The sequence below is a fragment of the Sturnira hondurensis genome, unplaced genomic scaffold, assembly GCF_014824575.4.
Source record: "Sturnira hondurensis isolate 20B ecotype Veracruz unplaced genomic scaffold, ASM1482457v3 Scaffold0014759, whole genome shotgun sequence".
Lineage (NCBI taxonomy): Eukaryota > Metazoa > Chordata > Mammalia > Chiroptera > Phyllostomidae > Sturnira > Sturnira hondurensis.
Genome location: NW_028087390.1, coordinates 601,153 through 614,105, shown reverse-complemented (window position 1 = coordinate 614,105; position 12,953 = coordinate 601,153).

Genomic DNA, 12,953 nt, shown 5'->3' with positions numbered 1-12,953 from the left:
TTTTTACCTCATACTTTCAAGAAAAAAATGAGAAAATGGATTTGGAGGGTTGTTAGTTAGCTTCCATGTGACATTTAGGACACTACACTCTTTGGAAAAATGGGTAATGTTACAGTAATACCTTCATTTCCATTTTATTTGTTTAGTATTTTTTAGCTAAGATACAGTTATAAGTATTTTAAATAAAAACAACAATTATGGTGATCTCGGCTAAGTTGGAACTAAAATTATTAAACCCAGGCTTCGAAGATGGCGACAGAGTGGGAGGGAGCAGATTCCACTTCCCCCTACACATGGGAGAAAAACCTGGCCGATCTATGGAGGAACAGAGCAAACAGCAATATTACCCCAGCATATATGAAAATGAGAGAACAAAAACTGTAGTGGACACTGAAAAACCAGATGGTAAGGAGACTGCTATAAGCAATAAGGTCCCAGGGATCAATGCAGGACGGCAGCTGTAGCCCCAGGCACAGCACCTAGCACCTGGAGCTGGAGCTGGGTCTACCACAGACTCTTTAGAAGTCAGGGGCCTGCCACAGAGTCCCTGGGAGAGAGCTGAGTCAACTTCTCCCTCCCTCCCCAGTGAAGGAAGGTTTGAGCAGCACTGGGAGAGACTTGGTTGCTTAAAATTGCAGAGAGGGAAATAAGGACAAAGATGCAAACACACAAGGGCCAGGATGACCCACGGAGACTGTGATTATGGCTTGGAAGAGTTGAGAGCCCCACAATGATGTGTACTGACCCTGTTAGTCACCAGTCTGGCTGGAGAATTGGGCTGTACAGAGCAACAGGCTTGATTAGAAGAAATTTCTCAAAAAGTAAAACTGTTTGGGAGATTCTCCTGTGACAGCTGCTCGGCCTACTCCCCACCCAGTTGGGCAGGAATCCAGAGGTTGCGTGAAAGGCCCTGCATTCCCCCATAGCACTGGGAAGGGTTTGCAATGAAACCTGCAGGATCCAGGCAGCCTGGCCAGGAATGTGTGCGCACCCACATCGAAGCCCACAGGATAATCCCCTGGGAAACAACGCTCTGAAGAAGACACGGATACGCCACATAAGGTGCCCAGGAGAGGCACCAGACTAGCTCTTTGGAGAGTGCTTACAAGACTGGCTGAGTACACATAGGGAAGAAAGAAAGGGCACACCAATCACCCCTCAGCCTGCTACACCCAGCTAGAACAGAAAAACCTGTTTGACCAGTGTGAAACTAACAAGAGTGAGGCAAAAAAATTGGAACTGGGATTCCCCCTCAAAGAGGGGGAATCCCAGCAGTTGAGACAGTGAGACAAATTTCACTATGCTATTGCAGAGAAACTACACGTTACTGCACATTTGCATTATTATTTTTCATTATTCTTACATCTTTTATTTTAATAATATTTTTGTATTCCTCTCCTTTCTGTATAGTCTTCTTTGCTTGGCTGGTTACATTGTATCCTTTGACAGGTTTCCCCTGTTCTTTCTTTCACAATGTATTGCTAATTTACTATTTTTCTTATCACTTGTGTTCCTCTAGCACACTACTCAAAGTCCTATACTCCCTATCCTTGTTATCCAGATCACATAGATTCTGTCATACCATTGTTGCTCTAATATTATTATAAATAATAGCACTTCCATACAGTTGTAAATACTTCACAACACCCCTTCCGGATCTTAGCCCAATTCACGGTTTCCTGAACTCTATTACTGTAGTGGTTTATGCTATTCTCTCACACATTACACCTATTTACTATCCTTTACTCTCACCTTACCTCAGAATCTGACCTCCCCCAACCTCACTGTTTTCTAGATCCAACTCACAATCCTTCCCTCCCCAACAAGAGTCTTATCTTCTTTCCATCCTTTCTTAAAAGTGGCTAGTTGGGTGGAATATCACAGTTAACACTATACATAGCCAAAGGATCTCCTATCTCTTTTCTACCAGCTGCTACTGTAAATATCATAGAATACTCTCCTGCTATCATAAACCATTTTGTCTTCCTCACCAACTGATCACAAAAAAATAGTAAGTGGAAGTGGTGAACACCAGGATACCCAATGGAAGGGAAAAGGAAACCAAACAACAAAGGAACTACCAACAGATAACAACAGAAGAAGGTGAAGGAGGGAGGAGGAACCACATGAACCTCAACCCAGGAGGAAATACATCTAAATAGTGAAGAAACTACCCAATACAAACAACTGAACGAGAGCAAATGAGAATTCTCAAAACCTTGTACACACGGAAGAACTAGCTTCAACACAAACTGCCCTCACTAGCACAACAAATTAAAAGAGATGGTAGACAGAGTAACCATTAGTTACCCAACTGTTGGGAAGGATCCTCAAAAGAAAGATCCCAAAATAACAAAAACCCAAAGACAAACACAAAGCCTACTGAAAGGACAGCCCAAGACCAGTGTTCTTGGGAGATCAAGGAGACCACACCACTAAATCTCACAGGTATTCTATGACAGATGTTCATACCATAAACCAAGGGAGCCAGAACAGATCAATTTAAGAAGCTGAGGCTAACAAGAAGAGTCTCACAAACAGTGGGAAGACAAGGAACCAATCCCCAAATGAAAGAAAAGGAGGGAGCCTCAGAAAGAATGCTAAATGAAATAGAGGCAACTCCACTATCGGATATTGAGTTCAAAGCACTGGTTATCAGGAAACTCAATGAGTTCACAGTGAGTTACCAGAAACTAGAGGGGAACTACAATGAACTCATTGCAAACTATATCAACATGAAAAAGGAAATATAAACTATCAACAAGGGCCAAAAGGAAATGAAGAACACAATTTCTGAACTGAAGAACACAGTAGAAGGAATCAAAAGTAGGATCAATGAAGCAGAAGATCGGATCAGCGAGTTGGAGGACAAAGTAGAAAACACATCCAGAAAGAACAAGAAAAGGAAAAGAGGCTAAGAAAAAATGAGGTGGGATTAAAAGAAATGCAAGACAATATGAAACATAATAATATCTGAATAATAGGGATACCAGAAGGAGAAGAAGATGAGCAAGGGATAGAAAACCTATTTGAAAAAGTAATGATGGACAACTTCCCTACTTTGATAAGAGAAAAAGTCACACAAATCCAAGAAACACAGAGAGTCCCAATCAAGAGGAACCCAAAGAGGCCCACCTCAAGACACATCATCATTAAAATGGCAAAACTCCAAGACAAAGAGAGAATCTAAAAGGCAGCAAGGGAGAAACAGAAAGTAACATACAAGGGAGCCCCAATAAGGTTAGCTGCTGATTTCTCAGTGGAAATCCTGCAAGCAAGAAAAGAATGGCAAGAAATATTCCAAGTAGTGAGAACCAGAGGCCTGCAATCAAGTCTACTTTACCCAGCAAGGCTCTCAATCAAGATAGAAGGCCAAATAACAAGCGTCCAAGACAAAAGAAGTCTAAAAAAATACACGTCCACCAAAACAGCTATGCAAGAGATGCTAAAGAGACTGCTTTAAGGAAAAGGAGGAAAAGAGAAAAGAAGGAAAAGAGACAGAGAGGAACACAGGTACAAAAATGGCAATGAATAAGTACCTATCAATAATAATATTAAATGTAAATGGATTAAATGCTCCAATCAAAAGACATAGAATAGGTGAGTGGATAGGAAAGCATGACCTGCAGATATGCTGCCTACAAGAGATCCACCTCAGGATAAAAGATCTACACAGACTAAAAGTGAAGGGCTGAAAACAAATTTTCCAAGCAAATAGACAAGAAAAAAAAAGCCAGGGTAGAAATACTCATATCAGACAACACAGACTTCAAACAAAAAAGAGCCATAAAGAGAGACCCAGGTCACTTCAGAATACTCAAGGGAAGAATCCACCAAGAAAGCATAAATATTGTAAACATATATGCACCAAACATAGAAGCACCCAAATACATAGAGAAAATCTCAGAGGACTTCAAGAAAGATATTGACAGCAACACAATTATACTTGGGAATTTTAACACCCCACTGTCAAAAATGGACAGATCTTCCAAAAAATAGCAACAAAGATATTGTGGCATTGAACTAGGCCTCAGATGAAATCGACTTAACTGATATATATAGAGAAAGTCCATCTCATTGAAGGTAAATACACATTCTTTTCAAATGTACATGAAACCTTTTCAAAGATAGACCACATGATAGGACACAAAACAAGCCTCAACAAATTCAAGAAAATTGAAACTATACCAAGCATTTTCTCTGACCACAAGGGACTGAAACTGGAAACCAACCCAAAGGGAAAAAAAAACCAAAACATTCAAAATCATGGAGATTCAATAGCATGCTATTAAACAATGAATGGGTCAAGATTGAAATTAGAGAAGAAATCAAAAAGTTTCTGGAAACAAAGAAAATGAACTCACAACAATCCAAAACTTATGGGACACAGCTAAAGCAGTCCTGACAGGAAAGTTCATAGCAATACAGGCCTACCTAAAGAAGATAGAAACATTTGAAACAAACAACCTAACCCTACACCTACAATAACTTGGGAAACAAAAACAAAGACAGCCCAGAGCAAGTAGAAGGAAGGAAATAACCAAGATCAGAGCAGAATTAAATGACATAGAGACTAAAAGCACAATTCTAAGGATCAATGAATCCAGAAGCTGGTTTTTTGAAAAGATAAACAAAATCGACAAGTCTTTAAGCAGGCTATCAAGAAAAAAAGAGAGAGGACTCCAATAAACATGATAAGAAATGAAAAAGAAGAGATTACAACTGACCTCACAGAAATACAAAGGATTGTAAGAAATTACTATACAGAACTGTATACCAAGAGATTTGAAAACCCAGGTGAAATGGACAAAATTCTAGAAAAATATAATCTTACAAATCTCAATGAAAAAATAGCTGAAAGCTTGAATGGACCAATAACAGCAGGTGAAATTGAAGCAGTAATAAAAAAAAACTCCGGACACACAAAAGCCCTGGACGAGATGTTTTCACAGGAGAATTCTACAAAGCATTTAAGGAAGAGATAACCCCTATCCTTCACAGACTATTCTAAAAAAATCCAAAATGTTGGAAGACTCCCAAACTCCTTTTATGAAGCCAGAATCATCTTAATCCCTAAACCAGATAAACACACAACAAAGAAAGAAAACTTCAGGCCAATATTGCTCATGAACATAAAATACTCAACAAAATATTGCCAAACCGCATCCAACAATACATTAAAAAGATCATACACCATGACCAAGTGGGATTCATCCCAGGGATGCAAGGATGGTTCAATATTTGCAAATCGGTAAATGTAATACACCACATAAACAAAAGCACAGACAAAAACCCCATGGTCATATCAATAGATGTGGAAAAAGCTTTAGATAAGGTACAACACCCATTTATGATAAAGGCACTCAGCAAAGTGGGAATAGAGGGAGCATTACTCAATATAATAAAGGCCATATATGAAAGACCTAAAGCCAACATCAACATCATACTCCATGGGCAAAAAGGAAAATCTATTCCACTAAGATCAGGTACAAGACAAGGTTGCCCACTTTCACCAGTTCTAGTCAATATAGTATTGGAATTTTTAGCCACAGTGGTCAGAGAAGAAAACGAAATACAAGATATCCAAATCAGAAAGGAGGAAACAAAACTGTCACTGCTGGCAGATGACATGGTAGTGTACATGGAAAATTTTATAGACTCCACCCAAAAACTGCTCAAACTAATAAATTAATCTGACAAAACAGCGGGATACAAAGTCAATATTCAGAAATCAAAGGCATTTTTGTATACTAACAATGAAACAGCAGAAGTAGAAATCAAGAAAAACATCCCATTTGATATAGCAAAAAGAAAAATAAAATACCTAGGAATAAACCTCACCAAGGAGGTAAAAGACCTCTATTCAGAAAACTGCACAAAACTGAATATAGAAATCAAGAAACACAGAAACAAATGGAAACATATACTGTGTTCATGGATAGGAAGAATTAACATCATCAAAATTACCATACTATGCAAAGCAATTTACAGATTCCATGCAATCCCTATTAAAGTACCAATTTTTCACAGACATAGAACAAACACCTCAAAAATTTATATGGAATCATAAACCACCCCAAAAGGCTGCTGCAATTTTGAGAAATAAGAACAAAGTAGAAGGCCCTGGCTGGTGTGGCTCAGTGGATCGAGCACGGGCCTGCGAACCAGAGGATCACGGTTCGATTCCCAGTCAGGGCACATGCCTGGGTTGCAGGCCGGTTCCCTGCAGGCCAACTCCCAGCAGGGAATGCATGAAAGGCAACCATACATTGAAGTTTCTCTCCTTCTCTCATTCCCCTCTAAAAGATAAATAACTAAATAAAATCTTTTTAAAAAAAGAACAAAGTAGAAGGGATCACAATGCCTGATACCAAACTGTATTACAAGTCCACTGTAATCAAAACAGCCTGTTACTGTAAAAAAAAAAAAAACAGGCACATAGACCAATGGAACAGAACAGAGAGCCCAGAAATAAATCCAAGTCTTTACAGTCAATTAATATTTGACAAAGGAGGGATCAACATAAAATGGAGTAAAAATGGCCTCTTCAATAAATGGTGTTGGAAGAACTGGACAGTAATGTGCAAAAAAATGAAACTCTAGCACCAAGTTACACCATACACAAAAATAAATTCAAGGTGAATAGAAGACTTAAATATAAGCCGTGTTATTGTTAAAGTCCTGGAGGAGAACATAAGTAGGAAAATCTCAGATATTTCATGCAACAACATTTTTACTGATATGTCACCTAAAGCAAGGAACATAAAGGTAAGAATAAACAAATGAGACCTCATCAAAATGAAAAGCTCCTGCATGGCTAAAGAAAGCAGTATTAAAATAAAGAGAACAGTATTAAAATAAAAAAAGAAAAATTAAGTAGGAGGGATCACAATACCTGATATCAAACTGTATTACAAGGCCACTGTAATCAAAACAGCCTGGTACTGGCATAAAAACAGGCACATAGACCAATGGAATAGAACAGAGAGCCCAGAAATAAACCCAACTTTCTACAGTCAATTAATATTCGACAAAGGGGGCAGTAACATAAAATGGAGTAAAGACAGCCTTTTCAACAAATGGTGTTGGGAGAACTGGACAGCTACATGCAAAAAAATGAAACTTGAGCAACAACTTACATCATACACCAAAATAAATTCAAGGTGGATAAAAGACTTAAATATAAGCCGTGAAACCATTAAAGCCCTAGAGGAGAGCATTGGCAAGAAAATCTCAGATATTCCACGCAGCAATATTTTTACTGATACATCCCCTAGAGCAAGGGATACAAAGGAAAGAATAAACAAATGGGATCTCATCAAAATTAAAAGCTTCTGCATGGCTAAGGAAAACAGTATCAAGAAACAAAGAGAAGCAACAGCTTGGGAAAACATATTTGCCAATGATACCTCATACAAAGGTTTAATCTCCAAAATATACAAAGAACTCACTCGACTCCACTCAAAGAAGACAAGCAACCCGATCAAAAAATGGGCAGAGGACTTGAACAGACATTTCTCCAAGGAGGACTTGCAGAGGATCCAGAGACACATGAAAAGATGCTCGATACCGCTAGCTATCAGAGAGATGCAAATTAAAACCACAATGAGATACCACTTAACACCAGTCAGAATAGCTATCATAAACAAAGAAACAAACAACAAGTGCTGGAGAGGTTGTGGGGAAAAGGGGACCCTAGTTCACTGTTGGTGGGATTGCAGACTGGTACAACCACTATGGAAAATAGTATGGAATTTTCTAAGAAAACTAAAAATGAACATGCCTTTTGACCCAGCAATTCCACTATTAGGAGTATATCCTAAGAACCCTGAAGCACCAATCCACAAGAACCTATGCACCCCGATGTTCATAGCAGCACAATTCACGATAGCCAAGAGTTGCAAGCAACCTAGATGCCCATCGGTAAATGACTGGATCAAAGAACTATGGTACATTTACACAATGGAATTCTATGCTGCAGGAAGGAAGAAGGAGCTCCTACCTTTTGCAACATCATGGATGGAACTGGAAAGCATTATGCTGAGCGAAATAAGCCAGGCGGTGAAAGGCAAATACCATATGATCTCACCTTTAACAGGAATTTAAACAACAAAACAAACAAACAAGCAAAATATGACCAATGACACTCAAATACGGAACAGGCGAACAGGGTCCAGAGGGGAGAGGAGAGAGAATCATAGGGGAAAAGGGGATGGACTCACATGAACAAGTATAAAGGACACATGGACATTAACTAAGGGTGGGGGGCGGAAATGGGAGGGATGTGGGGAGCATGGGGTGGGAATATAAGACAGAAAGCTGTACTTGAACAAGAATTAAATAAAAAATTATTATAAAAATAGAAAGAGAAAAATTAAAATAAATATTTGCAAAGAGGTATCATTGGCAAATATGTATCAGAAGACATATTTGCCAATGATACTTCAGGCAAGGGTTTAATCTCCAAAATATGCAAAGAACTTACTCAACTCCACTCTAAGAAGAAAAGCAACCCAAGTAAAAAGTGGGCAAAGTACTTGAACAGGCACTTCACCAAAGAGGACATACAGAAGATCCAGAGACACACGAAAAGATGCTCAATATTGCTAGCTATCAGAAAGATGCAAATTAAAACCACAATGAGATACCCCTTTACACCAGTTAGAATGGCCATCATAAACAAAATAACAAACAACAAGTGTTGGAAAGGTTGTGGAGAAAAGGGGACCCTAGTTCACTTTTGGTGTGATTGCAGACTGACACAACTACTATGGGAAACAGCATGGAATTTTCACAGAAACCTAAAAATGGATCTACCTTTTGACCTGGCAATTCCACTGCTTTAATATGTCATATGATAAGGGCTTGGTGATGATGAACTTTTTTAACTTGACCTTATCTGGGAAGCACTTTATCTGTCCTTACATTGTAAATGATAACTTTGCTGGATAGAGTAATCTTGGATGTAGGTCCTTGTCTTTCATGACTTCAAGAACTTCCTTCAGCACGTTCTTGCTTGTAAGGTCTCTTTTGAGAAATCAGGTGACAGTCTGATGGGAACTCCTTTGTACATAACTCTCTCTATATCTCTTCGTGTTTCTTGGATTCTGTCCTTAATTTTAATCTTGGGTAATGCAATTATGATGTGCCTTAGGTTGTTCCTCCTTGGGTCCAATTTCTTTGGGACTCTCTGAGCTTTTTTGACTTCCTAAAAGTGTATTTCCTTTGCCAGATTGAAGTTCTCCTTCATTATTTGTTCAAATATGTTTTCAATTTGTTGTTCTTCCTCTTCTCTCTCTGGTACCCCTATTATTTGGATGTTGGAATGTTTAAAGAAGTCCTGGAGCCCTGGCTGGTGTAGCTCAGTGGATTGAGCACAGGCCTGCAAACCACATGATCGCAGTTCGATTCCCAGTCAAGGCACATGCCTGGGTTGCAGGCCAGTTCCCAGCAGGGGAGTCACAAGGGGCAACCATACATTGATATTTCTCTCCTTCTCTCCTTCCCTTCCCCTCTAAAAGATAAAAAAAGAAGAAGAAGAAGAAGAAGAAGTCCTGGAGCTGCATAAGCCTCTCCTCATTGTTTTGAATTCTTGTTTCTTCATTTTTTTTATTGGATGTTTCTTTCTCCCTTCTGGTCTACTCCATTGATATGAGTTCCAGTTTCCTTCCCTTCACTATTGGTTCCTTGTGCATTTTCCTTCATTTGACTTTGCATACCTTCATTTCTCATCAAATTTGTGACCAAATTCAACCAATTCTGTGAGCATCCTGATTACCAGTGTTTTGAACTGTGTGTCTTATAGGTTGGCTACCTCTTCATCACTTAGTTGTATTTTTTCTGGAGGTTTGTCTGTTCTTTCCTTTGGGCCATTTTTTTTTGTCTTGATGTATCTGTTATGTAGTAAGGGGCAGAGCCTTAGGTATTCACCCAGGCAGGGTAACCCACATCAATGCATGGTGATACTGTATGTGGGGAAGGGGTCCAAGAGGGAACAATGGTGCTTGTTCCACTCTCTGCCAGATTTCAGTTACTTCTCCCACTTACCACAAGCAAACATGGCCCTTCTGGTGCTGATTTCTGGGTGGGTGGGTCTGCATACACTCTAGGACCCTGTGGGTCTCTCCAATGAGTACTCCTGTGAGGCGGGAATGTGTCTCCTGCTGCCACCTCAACCCCAACAGGTGTTTTCAATCAGTGGTTTGAGGCTTCATTTTCCCATGCTGGGACCCTGGTTTTTGCAGTCCATACAACTTCCCAGTTTCACCTGGTTTATCTGCATGTAAATGTGAGACCACCCATTTGCCAGCTGCTGCCTTGCCAGCCATCTGCATCCTTGCGCACCATGCCCCATTCCACAATCTACCACCTTGCCTCGAGTCCTCTTCACACCAGCTGCCCAACTCAGCCCCTCCTACCGGTGTGGATGAATGTGTCTTTTTTGATGCCTTGGTTGTTGGACTCCCATACAGTTCGATTTTCTGTCAGTTCTGGTTGTTTTTGTTTTTAAATTGTTGTCCTTCTTTTGGTTGTGAAAGGAGGCACAGTGTGTCTACCTATGCCTCCATCTTGGCCAGAAGTTCAAGTTAAACTTTTTCATTCTAATAAGTGTCTAAAGCCTTGAATTAAGTTATTATTCAGAAATAACAATGAAACAGATGCCTACTAGTAAGGAAGTACCCACAATTGGAGGTGGAATGAGAAGAAAAAGAAATATTAAGAAAATTTTACTCATCAGAATGGTCATGGATATCTTCCAGTATAGGTGGAGTCCACTTCAATGTATCTTACTAGGTGGAATATATGTATAGAAGTAAAAATTATGGTAATAATCCTTCAGCCAGCATCTGCTGCCTCAACAAGGTGAAAGATAAGGTGCTTCCCTGCTACTGCACTGAAAAGAACACTGAGCAAACACTGCAACTACTGGCAGTCTTGAACAGGGTGAATAAATAAACAGTTGAGGGACTTCCTATATGATAAACCCCTTTCCAGAAGAAGCAACTAAAGGCTTTGAGTTTTTCAAGAAAATATTTATCTTGGCATAGGTGAGCAATGGGATACATTTTACACAAGGCACACTTCCTTTTTCATATGTAATAGAGCAACATTTTTAATTCACTATAAAAGTATAATGTGCTGGGAATTACCCTGCCTGGTTACAGAAGCTGTAATCCCCTGTGGCTAAGGCCAAGTAAAAGAACTTGAGGCCAGAAGACACTTAGGAGACAAAGCTTATCTTCCTTGTAGGGGCAGCACCTCTGTCCCCTTTCTCTTCACTCTGCTTGGCCCCAGGTGAATAACTGGTTAGATAATGATTGCTAAGACTGATCAAAAGGGGGATGACCTACGACAGGCACAGTCATGAAGGGTCCCTCAGGGAAGGACTTGGGGGGCTGTAGAAAAAGTGGGTGATGGACCCCTGCCCCTTGGCTTTGACATAGCTTGAGTCCTTATTCTGTCTGCAAGAAGTCTCTTAATCTCTTGGCTGCCTTACTTCCCCTGCCTGACTTAAGCCTGAAACAATGCCTTGTGCCTGAAACAATGCCTGAGGTGGGTGTGGCCCTGTGCTGGAAAGGGTGGGTTCCCTAGGGTGTTCAAGCCTAAGAAAGAATACCTAAAATCCTATGAAACCAACTCTGCTAATACACTCAATTTAAATGATAAGGGCCCAAGCAGGAAGTTTGTTTGTTCCCCAAAGTTTTATGGCCCTTTAACTATCTGACCCTGACTCAGAGTAAGCCCTCAGAGTTCTTTGAATATTATCTATTGTTTAATCATTTCTGCCTGACAATGATTGATTAACTTTACATACACACTCTGTAATCCTGTGCAAACTGAACACAATAAAACCTGTTAAGACAAGGGGCAAGGCACTCTCCTCTTGAGAGAGTGGCCACGCCATCCCTTTTCCTACACAGGACTTGGTAGTCCATGTGAATTGTCTTGTATCATCTATAATGCTGCAGACCCCAGGAGCATTGATCTGCGCCACAATTTGTCTTAAAATATGTGATTTTAAAAGTCTTGTCACTTTTATATTGGGGCAAAAAATAAAAAAGTAAAAACCTTGTCACATTCTAAAATGTGATTTTTTTAATACAGATCTTAGTGACCAAAGAATCCTCAGGAAGGATCAACAACAAAGACAGCCCAGAGCAAGTACAAGGAAGGAAATAAACAAAATCAGAGCAGAACTAAATGACATAGAGACTAAAAGCACAATTCTAAGGATCAATGAATCTAGGAGTTGGTTTTTTTGAGAAGATAAACAAAATAGACAAAACTTTCTGTAGGCTCATCAAGAAAAGAAGAGAGAGGACCCAAATAAACACAATCAGAAATGAAAGAGGAGTGATTACAACTGATACCACAGAAATAGAAGGGATTGTAAGAAATTACTATGAAGAACTGTGTGCCAAGAAATTTGAAAACCTAGGTGAAATGGACAAATTTCTAGAAAAATAGAATCTTCCAAAACTCAATGAAAAAGAAGCAGAAAACCTGAACAGGCCAATAACAGCATGTGAAATTCAAGCTCTAATCAAAAAACTCCCATCACACAAAATCCCTGGACCAGATGGTTTCACAGGAGAATTCTACAAAGCTTTTAAGGAAGAGATAACCCCGATCTTCACAGACAATTCCAAAAAATCCAAAAGAAAGGAAAACTCCCCAACTCTTTTCATGAAGCCAGCATCATCCTCATTCCAAAGCCAGATAGAGACACAACAAAGAAAGAAAACTTCAGGGCAATATCACTGATGAATATAAATGCTAAAATTCTCATTAAAATATTGGCAAATCGCATCCAACAATACATCAAAAAGATCATACACCACGACCAAGTGGGATTCATCCCAGGGATGCAAGGATGGTTCAATATTTGTAAATCAATAAATGTAATATATCACATAAACAAAAGCAAAGACAAAACCACATGATCATATCAA